This window comes from Myotis yumanensis, unplaced genomic scaffold (assembly GCF_028538775.1).
Source record: "Myotis yumanensis isolate MYYU_CA2020_CCGP unplaced genomic scaffold, mMyoYum1.0.hap1 SCAF_1, whole genome shotgun sequence".
Lineage (NCBI taxonomy): Eukaryota > Metazoa > Chordata > Mammalia > Chiroptera > Vespertilionidae > Myotis > Myotis yumanensis.
Genome location: NW_027223752.1, coordinates 177,543,977 through 177,566,185, shown reverse-complemented (window position 1 = coordinate 177,566,185; position 22,209 = coordinate 177,543,977). Strand labels below are relative to the sequence as shown.

The 22,209-nt window shown below is 34.9% G+C and overlaps 1 protein-coding gene across 3 annotated transcripts in view; it reads left to right on the top strand.

The window, feature by feature from the left end:
* GRID2 (glutamate ionotropic receptor delta type subunit 2) overlaps positions 1 to 22,209 on the top strand; it is a 1,396,175-nt gene that overhangs the window by 1,019,473 nt on the left and 354,493 nt on the right. The window lies entirely within an intron of this gene.

Below are 22,209 nucleotides of genomic sequence, written 5' to 3'. Positions count from 1 at the left end.
GAGATTGCTAAGAAAGATCTAGAGAGGAAAGGGATAAGGTCAGTTTAGAATAGAATGAATTGGATGTGCCAAGGGAAGATTCACAAATATGTAGGACTCTAAAGCTCAACAAAAGAACCCAATAAGAGGCATACATTTGGGAGTCATCAGCCTAGGAATGTGGTTGATAGCATGAATGCACATGAGATTATTGAAAAGAAAACATACAGTGAGATTATTAGGCTGATTTTAGGATGAAGCCAAAAAAAATACACCATTTAAGAATTGACAGAAGAAAAGTTTGTGAAGAAAAAACAATTGAGAATAAATAGTCAAAGAATAGCTGAACATGGGAGAAGAGGTCAGTTAGGATAAAAGAGTTTCAAAAACAAAGTTATGACTAGCAATGTCCAAAATATCTGCCATAAGAACTTTCAAATGTCCACTAAATTGGCTCTTTAGAAGTTTTGGGTGACTTAAGCCTGAACTGCTTTGGTAGCACAGTGGGGAAAGAATCCAGATTGCAAAAGGTTATGGAAAAACTCGGAGTCGCATGCTGTAACAGAACATGTATATATTACTCTTACAGAAAGTTTGGATGGGAACGAGAAGAGAGAAAGAGATAATAGTTGAAGGGGCTATTGATATTGGTAGAGTTTTTGTTATTTTTTTATTTTTCAATTAAGAGAAACATGAGTATAATTATAAACTGAGGAAAGAAAATAAAGGGAAATTTAATATAAGAAAAGGAAGTTAATATGTGAGAGATAAAGATCCCAGAGAAAATAGAATAAAATCTTAGATTGAGAATTTATTTTGTTGGGATAAATATGTTTCTTTAATCCTGGAAAAATAAAACAAAACATTGTGAGAATGTGTCTGGTAATCCTTAAATCTAGAAGCAAGAGGTTGGAGGGTTGAAGGAGATCATATCACATTGCTTCAAATTTCTTGAAAAAATAGGATATGAAGTCTGTTGACATTAAAGGGGACAATCTCCTGTACTATGTAATAATGTACAGGAGACTGGGAGAGTTAAATATTGAAGGCAGTGATGGTGATGCTAAATCAAATTAGATAAAAGGACGGATCAGTGGTGCTGAGGATTAAGCTGAAGTTTATTTAACACTGCCACTTTTCATTGCTCTTAGTCTGCACCATAGTGTCACTTTCTTCAGCTGAAAATAAATGTCCAGTGTAAAAGGATGGAAGATTAAAACATACATATCAGGGTTGAGTAATGGTGGATAAACTTGGCAAGGAAATAGAGATGGAAGAAAAGCTAAAATGTTCAAGGCAGCATGGTCATGACTGGGGAGATAGACCTGGATAAAATTTCAGAAAAATTAATTAGAATGTAAATATAAGGTTGAAAGCAGGTGAAGTAAAAGTGAAGATATGAAAGATCTAATAAGAGAGAAAGGATTAACCAGAGACTGAAATATAGATGTTGACTTTGTGGGTCATAACAGAACATTTGAAGAGACAAAAGGAATTAGAGTTTAAAGGGGAGAGAGGGATATTCATAGGAAGGAGGGCTATTCTGTAATGGTGGATACATGATATAATGCATTTGTCAAAACCCACTGAAATATTGAACCCTAATATAATCAATTAACTTTAGTTAGTAATACTGTCTACATTGATTCCATTGTAACAAACGTACCACGCTAATGCAAGATGTTAATAGCAGGGAAGAGTAGGGTGGAGGGGTATGGCATGCCAGGGATGAGGGGGGGCAGTATATAGGCACTTTCTGTACTTCATGTTCAATTTTTCTGTAAATCAGAACTACTTTTAAAAGGTAAAGTCTATTTTTAAAAAATGTCCCACAATGATTGTTGTAAGAGACATCTACATTGAAACTGACATTTATTAGGAGGTTGGTAGGTTTGGGGGTGAAGAGGAATATTTAGCCAAGTCTCTAAGTTTTCAATGCATGAGAAGAAAATATTGTGAAGTCTATCTAGTGGAGGTGATAAGACAAGTACCTCTCAGAAGACATGCATGTAATTAATAAAATACAAGGGGAGTCACATGCATAGAGTCTCATTAATAGAGAGCAGAAATCCAGTATTTGAGAAAACAAATATACTTCATAGTCTCCAGTAAATCATGAAAGTGATAGAAGTAAATTTTTACTCCATGGAAACTCAAAATGAGGATAATCACCCCCAGGGCATCCTGAAGCTCTTGATCTTTTCCTGTGCCTTCTGTGTTCATCCTCATTTCCACTCTATGATCCTACATATGAATAATAGGTTACTGCTATAGAAGGTCATGGTATTTGGCTGACTGAGTTCATGTCTACACCATCGTAGCTAATGTTATCAACAGAGCCTTTACTGATTCTCCAGTGTCCTTTAATTCATTAGATATTGATTCTTAATTTTCATCTCTACAATGGCTGTTCCAAACATTTCCCATACTTTTTAAGTTTCCATTTATAGTCCCACTCTCCATCTTCGATACCCTTCTCATCTTTAGTTGTTAAGGCTCATAGTTTACTGCAAATATGAGAATCTAGTGTGAGTTCCTTATTTTCTTACTCTCCGACCTCAAAATCTCTCCATGTGTTCTCTTATCCTTAAAGGCAACACAAAGACTTTGGATTAGAACAGAACCGTAGATACCGTTAACACATTTACTAGCCACATGAGCCTATGAGAGTTTTTAACCTTTTTAAATAGCTTTATCCATATCTGTAGAATTGTTGTGATTACCAAGAAAATGAATTCAGGAATTTGTTTCAGGGAAGGCAAATAGCCCTCTTCTTAACAGTGGACTCTGATAGATTGGTAAAATTTTCCTTAGGTTATATATTTTTAAAATGTAATGACTTCATATATATTTGAAGGCAGACTGATAGGATCTGTTGACAGATTACATGGGGAAGAGCAAGGAGAAACAGGATTTGCTTATAGATTAGATGAGGAAGAGCAAAGCCAATGATGTCTTCTCGCTGAAGGTTTTGTATCTTATCTTTTCAGCCACAGAAGCAGAAAAAGACTTCCTTCGTTCCCATTTTCCCCAGCTCTACTCCCTACATTACTTGTAGCCATGGACATCTTTCACTTGGATTGTAGCTATAGATTTCCAGTTATTCTCCCTCTGTCCACTCTTGACTGCCTTCAGTACATTTTAACACAGCAGTCAGATGATTTAGTCACTCTTCTGCTGAAAGCCATTTGATAACCTTCCCATCCAACTTGGAGTAAAAACCATCCTTAAAATTATTTGCACACTCTGCCGAAACCGGTTTGGCTCAGTGGATGGAGCGTCGGCCTGCGGACTGAGGGGTCCCGGGTTCGATTCCGGTCAAGGGCATGTGCGTTGGTTGCGGGCGCACCCCCAGTGGGAGATGTGCAGGAGGCAGCTGGTCGATGTTTCTCTCTCATTGATGTTTCTAACTCTCTATCCCTCTCTCTTCCTCTCTGTAAAAAATCAATAAAATATATTAAAAAAAAATTATTTGCAAACTCTGCCCTACTAATTCTCGTGTGACCTCCTCTGTTTCTCCCCCACTCCTGTGCTCCAAGCCCACAGTCCTTCTCCCTCTTCCACCACTTGCTGAACTTGGCCTTTTGAACTTCTTGAACCATCTTCCTAGAATGTTCTTCCCCGATATCTTCCCCTTCACTTCATATTTCCCCCAGTCTCTGCTGAAAAGTTATTATTAGAGGGGCCTTCCATGGCCAACCTATTCAAGCAATGTCTGCATTCTGCACTATCTATCTTCCCTTATCCTGGTTTATTGTTCTTTGGAACAAATATCACCATCTTGCTATGCACCTACTTGTTCATCTTTCCCTGCTAAAATGTAAGCTTAATTGGGGAAAAGAGTTTATACATTTGATGTACCACTGAAACTTCAGTATCTAGAAAATATTTTTACATCAAAGAATGAAAGCAGTCAAGTGATCTTTTATGATATACATTAGATAATAACATTCCTGTTATTAAAATATTTCAATGGTATCTCATTGTTCTTTAATAAAATCAATCAACCTACTAAGCTTAGCCTTATCGAAAAGAAATTTCCATCTTTATTGCAAGGCTAAATTTTGGGCTCTTGCTCTTATAATTTTAAGTTTTTTAATCCACATAGATCACTATATTCAGTCACTCCCACTTCACTACAATTGAATTGAGAGTGGGATCATTTATTAGCATAAGAACTAAAGAAGAAATATTTGGGTAGAGAGTAGAGAGTGCAGAGACAAAACTAATATTTTGGAAATGAGTAATAATAGTAATTAACATTTTCAAATAGCTGAGTGCTATTCCAAAGCTTTATGAGTACGGACTCCTTAAATCCTCACAAATATACTCAAAAATACTTATAAATATATATAATTATATCCCCATTATGTAGACAATAAAACCCAGGCACAGAAGACTAAGTAACTTGCTCAAGGTCAAGTTTTTAGCTAATAAATAGAAGAACTCAAATATGAGTTCAAGTTGTTTGATATCAGAGCCCATTCTCTTTACTATGGATACACCTTCCTGGAGCTATCCAAACAGAAAATGAACTAAGTAACTTGATATGAGTCTGGAGTTCAGGTAAGTAACGTGGGTGGTTACATGAGATTATTGAAAAGAAAATATACAGTGAGATTATTAGGCTGATTTTTGGATGAAGCCGAAGAAATACACCATATAAGAATTGACAGAAGAAAAGTTGGTGAAGAAAAAACAATTGAGAATAAATAATAAGTCAAAGAATAGCTGAACATGGGAGAAGAGGTCAATTAGGATAATTAGCAATGAGACTAATTAGCATAGAGTGAAATTAAAGTGTCGCTCTATCTTTCTTTACTTCCTTTCTCTTATATCTCAATCTTCCCCATTTTTATTCCCTTCTCAGTGCTTAAAAACAAGCTCAAGTTATTCTCTATCTTAAAAATAATCTTCCCATACTTTCCAAGCTAAATTAATTAGATGTCTTTGGTTTCTAATGATGGTCCAATTGAAATGAACAGATACTTTAATGGCTTATCACTATCCAGGGATGAGATCCAGGCTCATCTCTTCAGGCCATCATATCTGCTCTCCTCATCTCAGCTCTGCTTTTCATTGTGTTGTCCCAGTTCTCAGGCAGGCCCCTCCTTTTGTGTCAGCAAAGTGATTTTCAGCAAGTCTGGATTTAGATTTCATTCTCTTACCTATCCCAATATCAACATAGATTCTCACTATTTTTTAAATATATTTTATTGATTTTTTACAGAGAGGAAGGGAGATAGATAGTGAGTTAGAAACATTGATGAGAGAGAAACATCAATCAGCTGCCTCTTGCACACCCCCTACTGGGGATGTGCCCGCAACCAAGGTACATTCCCTTGACCAGAATCAAACCTGGGACCCTTCAGTCTGCAGACTGACGCTCTATCCACTGAGCCAAACCAGTTAGGGCCTCACTATTTTTTTAATACTTACTCAAGCATATGTTTTCTATTGAGTTTGAGAGAGAGAAAGAGAGAGAGAGACAGAGAGAGAGAGAGAGAGAGAGAGAGAGAGAAGAAAACATCAGTGCCAGAGAGAAACATTGATCCCAACTGGAGATCGAGCTCCCAAACTAGGTATATGCCATGACTGGGAATCAACCCAAAATCTTTTGGTGCATGTGACCATGCTCCAACCAACTGAGCCACCCAGCCAGGGCCATAGATTCTCTTTATCAACAGTTCCAACAAAGAACCTCAGTTTTATACAGTTTCAGCCCTGAGGTAGCTGGGAGGGCAGTGTTTTCAGCACCAGGGCTGCACCATGTGGCCACCTTGAGCATTTAGGGTAGCAGTAGCTCAGTGTAAACACTTGAAGCAGCATGGGGCAATGCTGATCCCCCAAGGAAGTTGGGATGCTGTTATTAGAAGGGAAAATAAGGGACAGGCAAAAAAAAAAAAAAGGTATCTTTCAGAAGTTCAAAAATAATGTTTTACGTTACCTAGATACTAACAGTGGTTACATGGCCACAAATATTTAAATCATTAGCAAATAAAAACTGTAATAATTAAACAAGTCATAAAGAGGTTATAAAATCCATAAGAAAATACTAAGACCCCAGAAGGTAATACTATAAAGATATAAATTTAGAGTTTTAAAAGAGGAAACTGATAGACAGCATAAATCTAAAAGGAAATTTATTGTAGTGGGTTAGGGCAATTAATAAGGGAAAAAAAATAAGTTACATATGTAAAATATAAATGGTTAGTAATTTTATAAAGAAAAAGCTACAGCTCTGTGTCAATAGCTTGGAACTATTTTATATGCTGTGTTTTATATTAAAAATATAATATCACTATAATTAGAGTCTCATATTTTAGTCAGCAATAATCTTGATAGCACTGGCAATTAACACAGATATCTGAGGAAATTAAAAAACATGGTTTGAAATTGACCAAATAATAATTATTAGCACTTAAATAGAGCTAACTATTGCTGATAAAGTCAGCATACTTTGCATTTATTAGCTCTCAGTATCCACAACATCCCTATGAGATAGATATTGCAGAAATGAAACAGAGATAATGGAACTTGCTCATGGTCACTTAGCCAAGTTGTAGAAAGTTCATGATTCAAACTCAGTCAGTTTGAATCCATAGTCCAAGTGCTAAATTCCCTTAGGAGTTTACATAGGGGAACAGAGTTCCAGTGTAAGTTTGGATTGAAAATCATTTTAATAAACCAAGTTATATGACAGTGATAAAAATATTACTCAGAAACCATTCAGCATAGGTTTTTAAGACCTGCACAGTCAAAGAAGGTTCAGATGGAGTTTGGATGGGTATGAGTAAAAGACAAAAATAAGATTATATAGAGAAGGATTTGGGGAGTGACTAAATGTATTTGCATCTCTAAACTTCTCAAAATATCTCAATTCTTTCTTAAAAACCTGTCACTTCTCTCTTGTCTAAGAAAAACTGAAACACCTTAGAAAGCATGCATTATTTTCTGCAGTCTATGTCTCACTTCCCCCTTACATTTTGTCACACTCCATAGAGATCACATTCAACTTCAGTCTGCCTCATTTGTCCTTACTCACTTCATCTTCCTAAATTTGCAACCCTAGTTAAACTCCTGCTTTGCTCCATAAGGCTTTCAAACCATATCCATCTCCTGGTAATCTTGTGTTCTAAAAGCAACTATTTCACTTTTTTTCAAAGTAGGTTTTTGAAATACAAGGTTGTAGGTATAGGTATAGTTATATGTATAAGTGTAGGTATAGCTATATAGATATAGAGGCCTTTACTTTGCATAGTCCTCTTTTGGAAACCAGAAGGCTGAAGTTGTTTTTTTTTACTTTGTATACCAAGCAGAATGCCATATATTCCCCCATTTATCCCCACACATTTTTGAATGCATGCAACATTCTGGGCGATGTGCCTAGCATCATAAATTCGAAGGAGTGGAAGACATTGTTCTTGCCTTCAAAGATCTCATAGTGTACAGGGAAGACAAATGTGTAAATAAATAATTAAAACGCAGTGCTATAAATGCCATAGGGTAATACATACAGGGTGCCATGGCAACCCAGGGCGGAGGGGCAGCCTTTGCCTGAAGAGTTGAAAAGATTTCACAGAAGGGGAGAAATTTGAGCTAGGTCTTGAAGATGAGTGGGAGTGGGAGAGGCAACAGTAAGGATAATTATAAAAGCATGTTTGCCATGCTAAAGAGTTTGGACTTGATCATTTAGATGGTGAAAATTATAAAAGATTTAAAGGTTTTTACATAAGAAAAACTGAGATTTAATTTAGCTTTAAGAAACATAGCCGAGGTAGGGCCAAGGATGCATTGGAGCAAAGAAGGAAAAAAACAAATGGCTTTTTCAACAGTCTAGAGAGGAACAAAGGAGTGCCTAAACAAAACAGTAATGATCGGAGATTAACAAAAAGGATGATTTTGAGGAAACAATATTCTAAGATATAATTACTGGAACTTGAAACTTGGAGGAGGAGATAATGGGGTTGTTGAGACTCAGTGAGAAATGTATCGGAGGAAAATGAGCAGATGGACAGTCAAGGATAGAAATAGGGGCTACAGAAAGAGAGCAGATTGGAAAAGGGCAGCATTGAGATAGAGAGTTTGGCTGTAGAGATTTTGCTTTTGTGAAAGAACATCCTAATGGAATTATCTAGGAGCAATTTGTAAATGTGCACGTGAAACCATGTGAATGTTGTTTATGGCTAAAAAACAAACAAACAAACAAAAGCAGTTTAGGAAATACAGGTATTCCTCTCATTCCATTACAAAAACTGAATTGGGAATGTTGGATTAACATGAATATCATGCACAAAATGGTTATGTAAGGCCCTACATTATTGGACTTGAGTCTGGATAAGGAGGATAGGCGTAGTTATTTTTGCTACTAGGACAGACAAAAAAGGCTAGAGGGAGGAGAGTGCCCCCTTGGGAAGAAGCGTTTAGGGGATCCCATCTGCACTGGAAAGGGGCATGCTAGGGGCAATTGGGGAGGCATGGGGCATGAAGATAGGCCCATGGAGTTGGGCCTGTCTGGGCCACCAGAACAAGTTTTATGAGGCACAACATTTATCCCCATTCTCATCTCCATTTCCTAAGAAGTTAAATTTGTAATAATCCCATTACTCTGAAGGAGGCAGAGCTAATTAGTCAGGACAAAGACCAGATGCTGCCTCTTGAGCAAACCACCCACTGGGTTCAGGAGAAGGCAGAATATCAGGAGTTTGTGAATGAAGAGAGTCCTCACTGGGGTGCCTGAAGACTACCAAATAGCCCCATTGTTACAAAAACAAAATCGTTACATATTTTGATTATATTTTTTTCCATTATTGCAAACCAGTCTTGGAAGTATCTATATCCACCAGTAAAACTCACTCACCAAAGAACCCCTCCCCCACATACACTTGCCCCCGGATAAATGCTCACAAGCCTTGTGAAATAAACACGTAGCTTTGCAAAGGGAGTCAGGATCAAAATGTGTGAAGAGAAAAGAGACCATTATAGACCATTTAAATTGGACAATGACTAAGATTTTAATTTTTAAATTAAACTAAACAAGCATTAATGGACTGATTGAGTTTCCCAGAGTATGCCAGCTATAATCAGGCAGAAAGTTAAAAAAGTGAATGTGGTCATAGGAATGTATGCTTGTATGTCTGAATGATGAGTGTTCAAAAAGAATCCACTTGATATAAATATTGGATGAGCTGGAGTATAAATGTGGGAGACCACACAACTGTGTATATAAGTAGAAGAGAAAGAAAAAAAATGACCCAAAACACTTGTTGTTTATAAGGAAAGATTTAACATTGATGGAGAAGGAGATCTGTGAAAGGAAATAAATTATGTAGATGCAAATTACTTACTGAATGGTTGTAGGAGCAATTTTCTAAATTTGCAGGTGATATTTAATTGGCAGACATTGCAAACAGTAAGGAGCAATTCAATCAGATAAGGAACTTGAATCGTTAAGCACTTGGTCTAATAGATGGCAAGCACAGATAAGTAGTGCATAATAAGTCTTGAATCAAAGCTAAAGAACGGAGAGTATTTGCCAATGGGTATGATGCATCTAGGAATGGCTCTTAGGTTTAAAGAGAATTTACAGAAAAAGACAAATAAAAAGTCAGTAAAATGTGTAGAATTTTTTAAAAAATGTGGTGGATTATAGGATATAAATTAACAGACTACTGAATTAGTCAAAGCCAAGGTGATATAAAGACTGGTGCTAAGATGAAAAATATCTCATAACTCAAACTACATAAATCCTGAGATCCACAATAGGCTATTGAAATGCCATCTATTACCTGGAATTTCATCTATCTATGGCCATGGTAAAATACATAATGAGACAAATGTAAAAATAATGAGAAAGATAACTTCCAGGTATAAAAAGGAGTGCAGATTTGGGTGAGGATATTCTAAGTAACTTTTAAAGAGCACTTGAACCATGAAATTCTTTATGTACCTATGGATATAATCTTAGGCATTGTGTTTAGATTATTTGGCCATATTTATTCAGGATGATCATTTCATAAAAGAGTAGTCTATGTTAGTCTAGAAATTGTAAACAGAAATATGCTAAAAGTGAAAGAGGATATTAAAAATGTACCATGGTCGACTGACTAATTAACAAGTGGTAGAGTCAGCAATTAGGTGCACACTATCTGCTAAATGAGTGAGATTTTGTGAGGCTGAGCTTGGAGGTTTTCCTGAAAGTAGTGACTTTAAAGTCACTGAACTTGGAATCCAGGTTTTGTAAAACACAAGCTCTCTGGGGAAAATATGGGAAATAGGAGGAAATTGAAATGGTCTATATTGTGTGAATGGTAAAGCAAAATCTGAAAACTTCAGAAATTACTTTAGCAGATAAACAAGGTCTTTTTGTGCTGGGGAATTATTTCTATTGTAATAAATGCTAAATTACTAGCCTTTAGTTGGATCAAGAGATTGGTGTCATTAGATAAAATGAAGTAAGGAGCAAGATTTGGAGAATTTATTAGGTAAATCTATCACATAAAACTTTGTAAATTTGATCATCTCTGAGTTGAGAAACCAAGTGAATCACTTTGTTAGAGAATGTGTTCCGAGGGAAGGCTCTGAATTCTCTGAAATAACAGCCACTTTTAATATCTGGTTTAGTACTTCAGGATCATCTTCATTTCTGTAGTTGTGTACAGTTGGGGGATCCCTCTGTAATACGCTAATTATAGAATGAACCCTATTAGTTAGCTTTCCTGGACATCTTGGTGCTTTGCTATGAATTTTTCCCATTCTGTTGAAATTACATTGCTAGCTTTCCAAGACTAGAATACAAGCCAGCCTGAACTCCCCTCTCTTTAGCTAATAGATGAGATTTTGTTTCCCCCTACTAGGTTAAGAACACCTAGATCCTGGTTGGGAGATTTAATTGTATGCTGTGTTTTATGATGAAATGTTTATAGAATGTAAATTAAAATAGTAATTGCTGTTTGACCCCAGAAAGCTATGCAGTGCAATGATATGGCTGTTCCTATACTGAAGGCATTCTTAGTAGCCCTTACTTTTGAACAGGTTGTTGTAGGAAAGAAGGTTGTTCTAACAAGTCTATATTCTTTTGGGGCAGTTTTATGTATTTGATCATTTTATGTTCTTCTGCTATGTGAACTAAGTAATAAACATTAGCATTTTTATAGGAAGAAATTGGGCAGCAGAAGTAATTTATCAAGGTCACAGAAGCTGGCAGGTCATTTTGACCCCAGGTTCTTTTAAATCTATGTTTATTTGATCATCCTCTCTTCAGCTCGTTACTTCTGTGTGGGATCACCCTAAGTTTTGGCAGTTGGGGTTCTAGACAAGCCCACAAATTCATGCCCCATAGTGTAGTTGGGATACTGTGCTTGTGCAATGAAAGAGGGCATACATTCACAAAATGTAAAAATAAAAAAAAATATATTCCTAAAAAAAGAAGAAAATAAAAAAATGTACCATGGTCTAGGAAAGTAGTTGTTGTAATAGAGAATGCGCCCCCCCCCCTCTTTCCTTGTACTTTTGCAAGGTTAGGTACCTGAACTGCTCAACACAAAGTTAACTTTAATATTAAAAAGAAATAGCAACATCCTTTACTACACATCAAAACCATATTTGGAATCTTAAACATTCACTAGTACTTAGCAGTGATGTACCAACTCCATTAGAAGAATTTGATTTAAATTCACATACAATCAGAATGCAATATCAGAATAATATCAGAATGAATATTTAGGAGAGCCATACCTTGAAAGGTAATATGGGTTTACTCTTGCTTGCCATTTGGATACTCCAGATTTCAATTATTTTAAGTCTTCATGATTCTGAGTTTTTCTCTGTAACTTGATTATGTTATAGTGACATACTTTGAAATAAGTAAAGACTTCCCTGATTAAAACAAGCAAACAACAGGCACCTAACAAGGCTGAAGGGTATCAAAGGAGGGGGGTGACTACAGAAGTTCCCAATCGAGGTCATCTGAAGGTGTCTCTTCCGTTGTATTTCACTTAATGATTCATAGAATCACTAGGAGCACAGCCAGTCTAGATTCACTTCTCATAGAGACAAACTGTTTCTGGAAGCCAATTCTCTCTCATTTACAGAGAGCTTATATTCCCCCCTGCAGAGCTATAAAAACATCTGTAATCGCAATCTTAAGTGAATTCTTAAATGATGGAAAATTTTTTCTGTAATGAAAATAAAAATTCACTCAGTTCTCCTCATTATCCTTGGTTAGCATTTTATTGAAATGTGGATTTGCAGTCTGGGTGTTTCAGGCAGAGATTGCTTCTATATGCTCTGTGCACAAGCAGCCTTAAGATGGCTTCTCAGAAAGTTGAAAAAGTCTCTAATGACTAAAAAACTCTTTCTCATGGTCCTTTTCTTTGAAGAAGTTATTTCCTCTCAGGAACTGCAGAAATGATGTTATTTTCAAATCCCTTTTAATGCTGCAGGATAATGCCGGAACTACTTCAGTTTATAAATAACTTGTAGCTTGCTTCCTACTTGGCATTCAGTAAGCATGTATTGGGACCTAATGTGTGGCTGGCACTGTGGGGCTACACAGAATATAGAACACAGAGTTCTTGTTCTCCAAGAGCTAGATAGTGAGATGGGAGGTGATGGGTGGAGGGAAAGGGGAGAGAGAGAGAGAGAGAGAGAGAGAGAGAGAAACTCACAACCAACATTTTCTTCCAGTCTCAATTATTATCTATAAGCTGGCCACTTTTCAAACTTGCTTCTACAGCTCAGACCTCTCACCTGAACTGCAGACATATTTCTTACTATTACTCAGCATTTCCTGGTAAATGTTTAATGGGTACCTTAAACACAACATGTTCAGAATGGAATTTTGATTTCACCACCACCCCTCAACCTGCTCTACCCACAGCCTTCCCTGCCACATTTTATGGCCTCTCCATAACATTTGTCCACAAACTTTGAGTTATATCTGAAACTATAAAGGATATTTAAAGGAATGATTCATAGATTCAAAAATCATATCAGTTAAAATAAAAGAATGAAAATAAATATATTTAATTTCATCTCCAAAAGCTAAAAAAATTACAGATTTTAACAGGAGATAAGAATAAAAGGAGAAAGTAATAAGGTAACAGAAAAAATAGTAAATGAAATTCTTGTTCTTAGAAAATATCAACAAAAGAGACAAGTCTTGAGCTAATCCAATCAAGTGAAAAGTAGAGAGCCTTGACCAGTGATGACGAACCTTTTGATCTCGGCGTGTCAGCATTTTGAAAAACCCTAACTTAACTCTGGTGCCGTGTCACATATAGAAATTTGTTGATATTTGCAACCATAGTAAAACAAAGATTTATATTTTTGATATTTATTTTATGTATTTAAATGCCATTTAACAAAGAAAAATCAACCAAAAAATGAGTTCGAGTGTCACCTCTGATACGCGTGTCATTGGTTCGCCATCACTGGCCTAGACCAATTTCCACCAAAAAAAGTTATCAAGGAACTCCTCCACATAAAAGGTCCAGACCCAGCATGTTTCACAGGAAACCTCACCCAGTCCTTCAGAGAACAGAGCTTTCAGTCTATTCTAGAGCATGCAAGACATGATCCTGGATTCACTAGTTAGAGTCCAGGATGAAGGAGTCATTTCAAATCAGGAAAAAAAAATTATGGATTCTTCTAGAACAATGTTGAGGTAGTTGGCTAATTATTTTGGGGGTAAAATTTTAGCTATATGACTTTAGGCAAAGTTGCTTAATCTGTGTCTCAATTTTCTTATCTATCAAATGGAGATAATATTTGTATTTCACAGGGTATTTGTGAAGATTAATTAAATTAATGATTGAAAAGTAGGGAATAGTAAGCACAGTCTAAATTTTAAATAGTAGTGGTAATAGTTATAGTAATAAAATATCCTTAATACTCAACTTTGATTGGATTGCTTGTTCTCATACTATGCACTAAGCTATAATCAAATTAATACCATCCTTTCAATGAGCTCACAAATACATTAAATAGAAGTTTAAAAGTAAACATCTGAGAACATTAAGGAAATTCAATACTGGTTGCTTTATTGGGATTTGAATGACTTCTTTATAACTTTTTATTCTTCCAAATTTTTCTGGATTTTTTAAATGTGATCTTTATTTCTGAATAAAAGTTATTTTAACAACAATTTAATTGATTATACCCGATATTGTGCTATGTGTTTGTAGTTAAAACTAAAATATTAATTTATAACAGTGACATATTAAAACAAATCCATGTTTTTTTCAAATAAAAATATCAAAATTGACGAGAAAATTAATACTTTGCAATTAAACAATTTGGTCATTTTTCTTACCCTCAGTACTTTATAGTTTGATTTCTACTATGATTAATAATAACTGATATGCTGTATTTACCTGGAAAGTTCTGTTGGCCTTTAAAATCTTTAGATTTTTAAAAAATAAAGTATTAAGAACAAAACATTTGTATTCTTGCCCTAACCGGTTTGGCTCAGTGGATAGAGCGTCAGCCGGCGGACTGAAGGATCCCGGGTTCGATTCCAGTCACGGGCATGTACCTTGGTTGTGGGCACATCCCCAGTAGGGGGTGTGCAGGAGGCAGCTGATCAATGTTTCTCTCTCTCTCATCGATGTTTCTGATTCTCTATCCCTCTCCCTTCCTCTCTGTAAAAAAATCAATAAAATATATTAAAATAAATTTTATTCTTATATTAGCAAAGATAGGACAATTGTATAATAAGGTCTCAATAAAGTGTTTTTAGCATAAGTAATCTAAGATGATGAAGGTTTGGCTACTTGCCCAAAGTCATGTCATATTTCATTAATAAGACATGTATATATTCTTCCTTCTTCCTTCCCTCCCTCCTTTCCTTCCTTCAGTCCTTTCCCTCTCTCCTGCACCCTGTATTTCTCCTTTAGCATTTCTTCAATGCCTGTTTTTTTCCCAAGCAAACCTGGAATTTTTACACTAAGATATTATTTGAAGACCAAAGAATATACAATGATATTTAAGAAAACTGTTAAAAATTTTGTAAATCTATGAACAACTTATTCTTATGAAGAGCAAGAGAATATGTAAAGTTTAAGAAGTTGAATAGGCAGAGATAGACCTAGTGCTTGTTAAATGTGTGCCACAACTCTTCAGTCATTAATTTTCTTCCACTTGGTGCAAAAAATATTTAAGGTGTGAATGATATGGGGACAAATTTTAAGAGAATTGAAGCTTATGATAAACACTCTTAATAAGTGAAAATTTCTAGGTCCAAACGAATGATATCCTCGGGAAATGAATGTCTTTCCTGTGGTGATATATGAGTTACTATAAATAATATGTACAAAACATAAAAAAGGGAGACGTTACAGAGATTGGCATATTCAGAATTAGAAAAATAAATTTATTCTGACAAATCACTGAGTTTCATCAGAGTGGATTATTAATCAGACATGTTGTAGGTGGTAAAAAAAATTAACAGTTCATTTTCTTTTTTGATAACATTAACTATTCATGAGACAATGAATATCTGATCACCCATGTATTTTGAGTTCAATAATGCCTTTTACAAAGCACTTACATGGAGAAACCTGGCTGGATGATAGTGCAGTAAAGAATACTCATAGGTGATTTTAAAAATATCTAGAGTGTTAACTAATGAACTATCACCAAAGTGGGTAGAACTTTAAACTTTAGAGGCAAGTTGCAATTCTTTGAACTTTCTCATTTACTTTTCATCAATATTTTACTAGTAACGTGAATTAAAGGCCTGTTCTGTAATTTACAAATAACTCAAAGCTAGTAGAAAAAGTTGATATAATGGATTATAGATAAAAGTTCAAAAATATTTCAGACAGATAAGAATGATACAAAGAACCAAAAAATTAAATTGTTGAGGGACTAATATAAAATCCAACATTTGCTTCAAATCAGTTGCATAAGATTCATGAGAATCTCTAGAATTTTAGTGTTTCATTTAAAAATATTTAAAAATGTATTTGACCCTAAGCTCTGTATAAAAATATGTTATAATTTACCTAATAAAAATGATTCAAACTCCAATGACATTAGAAAAAAACACTTATATTGTCCATATCAGTTGAGGAAACATTGATGAATTATACTATTTCCATAGGGGAATGGCTAGTATTTTGAGGAACATGGAAATCATATCTTGGAAAGAGTGATTGAATAAGAAATTACTTTCAGGTTTAAAATAATATTTCCTAAGGAGGAATAAGATAGTGTTCTTCAAGTATTTGAAAGATTGTCATCAGGCAGATCTATTTAGATTAGTACTGTGATTTATAGATGACAAAACTAAGACAATAGATGATATAGGTCAGCACATACCAATTTAGTATCAAATAAATGTTTTATAATAATTAGAATGTTTCAAATATAAATTATTCATATTGTAAAGAGGCCATTGGATTAGTTTTAATAGCAAATAAAATAATGTTTGTAGAATATATAATAAGGCACTAGGTATATAATAAGCATTAAATAAATGCATAACTTCAGTATAATTTATATAATGTTCTTAGCATTATGTTCAAGCATAGATTAGACGATTATTTATTCAATATGATCATTTATTTTAGATTAAATTTAAATAAAATGTTTTTCAACTTAAGCTTAAGCTTCTAAGATTCAATGATCATATAGCCAATTAGTCATCCCCATTGTATTGTCTCCTCTTCTTGACTTGAAAGAATGCAAATCTTGTCTCCTTCAAAAAAAGTTATAACTGTTTTAATTAAAATAGTTTGAAAAAATTACTTATATTCCAGTCTTAATGCTAGTTCTTATCAAAATGTAAACCATCATTTTTACATTAAACATCTGAAGTAAAATCTTTTATAATATATTGACCCTACTATAGTAAGCTCTTAATTACCTTAACTAATTTCAAATAACATAAATATAAATATATTGAGAAACCTAGAAACTTATTTTAATTTTTGAAGTAATTATTCATCAAGATATAAATGTCTTATTACTGCTATAAAAGTTAGTAAATTTTTATTTTATCATTTTTTGGTATTCTTTAAAAACTCCTATCTTTTGGGAATGCTGAAAAAATAGAGAGATATAGAAAATAGGGAAATATAAGAATTAGATAATGAACATCTAGTAAATGTTAATGTTTATTCATTCATATGTGAAGCAAATATTGATTGACCATGAATCTATGTTGGAAAAGTCTGGTAGATACCAGGAATATGTCATATTAGAAAAAGCAAAATCATAATCCCTGCATTCATAGTTACATAGTAGAAGAGTCAGATATTATTCAAAGAATTATACAAATATGTTTAAAGTTATAACTGTCATAACTGCTGGAGAAGTGAGGGATATAGGCTTCTGATAATGTAAACAAGAATTATTATTTAAAAAAAATAATTACTATTTTATCAAAGGGAGTCATGCATAGCTTCCCTGAGGAAGTAATAATTAAGCTGGATTAATGAATATGTATGAGTTGTACTTGGAGATGTTTTAGGAGGGTCAGTCCAGACAATGGAAACAGTGCATACGGAGACGCATCCGGACAAAGTGTTGGGAAAAAAATGGTTCAGTATGAAAGTATTTGAAAGATTGCTATCAGACAGTCTATCTAAAGATGTCTAGACATCTTTAAAGATTTGAATCTTTTTCCTAAGAGCAATGCAAGTCTACTGAAAATCTTTCAACTGTGGCAGGTCAGATTTTCTCTACAGAAAGGTAGAGAAGAGGAAAGATAGATTTCATGTACACTGATAAGAAGCCTGGAAAGCAATGATGAGAGCTGTAAATAGTAGAGAAGTGAAAAGATATTAAGATTCCTAGGAAGTAAAATAAGTAATGAGGCCATTATGAAGACTTCAGTAGAAAGATATTCATTGAGGCAGGAGACATTGGGAGAAGACTGGTTAGAGTTGAATATAATGAATATGATCTTGGCCATGTTAAATTTGAGATGTTTTGGAGACATCTAGTAGAAATGTCAAGTTTGTGGTTGCACAAATCAATCTTGACTCTAATACTCAACTTGAAATAAAATTTATAAATCTATATGTAAATGAGAACCTTGGCAGTAATGGACATGAATGGGATCACTTCGACAGAGAATCTTGAATGAGAAAAGAGTATAGGCCAAAAGACAGAGGATTGTCTACATAAGCTTGCAAAAGGAACTGAGAAAGAGGCTTATATTATGTCATGAAATCCAAGGCAAAGAATCTTTATGATGGAAGGAGCAATCGTCACTCTCAAATGTTGTCAAGAAGCCTAAACAGATGAGCACTAACTTGTGTCCATTTGGTTCGGCAATGTAAAGATTAAGACAGGCTGTGTCTATTGAGTAATAAGTACTCAACAATATGGGTACAAAAGGGTTTCCCAGTGTGACTGAGAGCTGTGGAAATAGAGACAAATCTTTAAGAAAACTGACTATGAAAAAAAAAAAAAGAGAGAACAGATAATAATGAGAACCAGAGGTCATAGAGAGTAAAAGGAAAGGCTTTTCTCTTTTTGTTTTTATTCTAATGAGCAAGAGTTCAATAATCTTTTCATAGGAAATCTATGAAAATGATGATGTTTATAGGATGATGTTGAGTACATGAGGCAGGAATTTAAGTACCTTAAAGAGAGGGGATTGGCCTCAGACAGGAAGGAGGACAGCTCCTCTGTTGTAAACATAGGCTAAATAGAGACTGGGTGTGGGATATAGGCTGAGAGGTGAAAATAAGTGTGAATTTTAATCTACCTTCTATGTTTGCTACATAATAGCAGTGGAGGTCATCCTCCAAGAGATAGGGTGGAAGTGAAAACATTAAAGGTTTCAAAAGAGTAGAAATTTGAAAAACCATTGTACGAAATTGGACAAGTGAATTGACATGCATACATACATCTATAATAATAAAAACGTAATATGCAAATTGACTGAACAAACAGAGGAATGACCATTCGGATGACCACGCTATGACACCCACTGGTGCCAGGCCAGCCACGGCAGGTGTGATGTGATTGGTCAGGGGCCCGGCCATCGCCCCATGATCGCCCTGCAGAGGGAGGCCCAGGCCACTGGTTGGAGGGGTGACCAATAGGGAGCTCCACGATCACCCCAAAGAGGGAGGCCCAGGCCACCAATTGGCAGCTGTGGCAGGTGGGTGGGGCCTCCTTCTGCAGGGGCAATCCGTCGCAGAGCCCCGGCCAGGTGGGCAGGGCCTACCTGTTTGGGGCAATTGATCGAGGGGCCCCACGATCAATTGCCCCAAAGAGGGAGGCCCAGGCTATCCAGTTGGCGGCACTGTGGCAGGTAGCCTGGGCCTCCCTCTGTGGAGGTGATCGATTGCAGAGCCCTGGCCAGGTGGGCAGGGCCTACCTCTTTGGGGCAATTGATTGTGGGGATCCCAGACTGTAAGAGGGCGCAGGCCAGGCTGAGGGACCACCCACCCCACCCCCAGTGCATGAATTTCGTCCACCCAGCCTCTAGTATGTAAATAAGATAGCTAGCTAGCTAGATGATGACAGATGATGATAGAGGATAGATAGATAGATAGATAGATAGATAGATAGATAGATAGATAAATGTAGTAATGATTATCTCTGATCATTTTTGGTTGTTTGGATATAATCAAGAAGTTTTACAGCCATCTTTGGGGATCAGTGGTTCTTGGCTTTTTTTCTGCCTAAATACAGCTTCTCTAACATAAGTAAGGACCATCACATACTTATATCAAACACAGTGGTCTTCTATCTCATTGTTTCTAAAGGATGGACTGAAGCACTTCCTTAGGATGGTGTATATAAACCTCAGAGAGGGGGAAATGTGTGTGCATGTGGATATATGCTGTGTCTATGTAAATATATTTCTTGGAAAAGCCCATTATACAGAGTGGGGGAAAGGAAGGTTTACTGTTATTCATATGGAAAAAATACAATAATTAATTAATAATAATACAAGGATAAACTCTGTGTTTCATGTACTAACAACTGTAAACCTCCTTTTCCCCCATGCTGTGTGATTCCGATATGCCCTCCACAGGGAGACGGGGAATTTCTTCTTGAGAACAAAATAAGTAAGTGTTGAGAGTGAACCAGGAAGGTCTCTGTAGAAATATGACAAACTATTATATTTAATAAATATTTTAGCACATGCAATACAATTAGCTACCTTTTAAAAAATTAAAAACACATTATTCTATAGATATCATTTTTTTTCTCATGATATAAATTCACTTTGTGTTACTACAGGTCTCTACTATGAAAAGCAGTATATTACAATTTCTATTCATAATCATTTTGATCCAAAACATTTAATTATTTATCAGAAAACTATTAATGAACATTTAAAATAATCAACATGTTGTCAGAAAATATCTCCTTAGGTGGAATTTCCTGACTTTAATTGAGTCATAACTGCTTGGGTCACAATACATCAATTAGTAAATTACTGATCCATAGCACTTTATTGTCCTGAAAAAGTAAATGTACCTTCTGAGAGCCTGATTGACTCCTGGAGAGTTATTTATTCACCATTAGGATCACAGTAGTATAGTGAACATAGTTATATTTATTTCATAAATAGATAAACTGAAGCTCAGAAAGTTAGAACTGGAGAGCTAAGGATCCAGTTAGATTTTCAATCTGAAAAGGCCCAGTTCCTAATATCTAGCTATAAAAACTAAATACATGAGTTTGAAAGCAGTCATAATTATTTCTCTGTAAGTTCATTTTCATATAGTAATTATTAAGTTTACTACTTCTCAGTTAATTCTAAACTCATGGTACTGAAATTAATATGGCTTTGTTGCATTGTAAATAGTACAAAAATTTTTTAAAAACAATGTTTCAGACTTTCTTAAGTTAACAATTATACTTAAACCAGTTACCTTTACTACCTACAATATGGTCTTTTAGAAAATGAATGATTTCTTGAAGTATGGTAAAGTGTTATGAGCAGAGGCTTTGGAATAAGAAAAAACATAGCTTTAATATGACTTCTATACTTAATAAGTGCAAGAACAGAATATGTATGTATATATGTAAATACATTTTAAATACATTCTAACTAAATATTAAATTTTTGTGACTATGTCTTCAGAGATTAGATTTATCTAAGTTGGTTTAGCATTATACTAGACATGTTATTTTTCATTTGTCCTTGTCCCCAAAAGCAATAAAATCAGTTTTCATATTGTTTCATAAAACAATAAAAAAGAAAAATAATGAAAATTTTCTACAAATAATTTACTATTGTTTGCATTTGTCTGGAAGGAGTTTCCCACAGCTTTAATCACAGCTACAGATCATTATTTCAAAGACTTCATCTTTTATATATTTAAATATGCTTTTCATGTCATAGAATTTAAATTTGAAGTCATTTTTTAGTGTTCTCACTGCAATTCTGCTATGCACTTTAAATAAATAAAATAGCATATGCTATAATTTTGAGGGCTGTTCCTCAATCTAGGGTGACACAAACTGAGATGAGAGGATATAACTCCAAGAAGAATTATTTTTTTTCTTAATTTTTAATTGTTCATTAAAATGTTTCTGAGGTTTATTCAATAAGATCATGGTAGAGACCTCTGGTGTATGACATACCTTAGTGCTATGTGAAAGCTCTAACACACTAATATGTTTAGAGCTCAGTAATATAAATTTTGATACAGATAAATCTAAACAAAGGGTAAAATGTTATGTTAAGTTTTTATTTTTTTAAAAATATATTTTATTGATTTTTTACAGAGAGGAAAGGAGAGGGATAGAGTTAGAACATCGATGAGAGAGAAACATCAATCACCTGCCTCCTGCACACCCCCTACTGGGGATGTGCCCGCAACCAAGGTACATGCCCCCTACCGGAATCGAACCTGGTACCCTTCAGTCCGCAGGCCGACGCTCTATCCAGAGCCAAACCAGTTAGGGCAAGTTTTTAAAATAAACTACCTAATAATTTACATGTTAGAGACATATTGAATATCTCAGGAACATTTTCTCAGAAAGAATTTTTTAGAATAAGTTTTGCATTTGTTACTGTGTTAATGAAGACTTTGATAAAATGACCCCAGGAAAAAAGATAATTTCCTTCAGATATTTTCTACATCTAAAATATTCTTCACTGATTTCACATGTTTATTTCACTGGTGATATGAACAAGGTAATTTGTCTGACTCTGGTGGGGCATAGTTTGCAGTAAGAAATTCAAAATTCACACACAACTCTCCTCTAAGAAGTCTCTGCAATGTTTTTCAGTTTATATATAAAAAA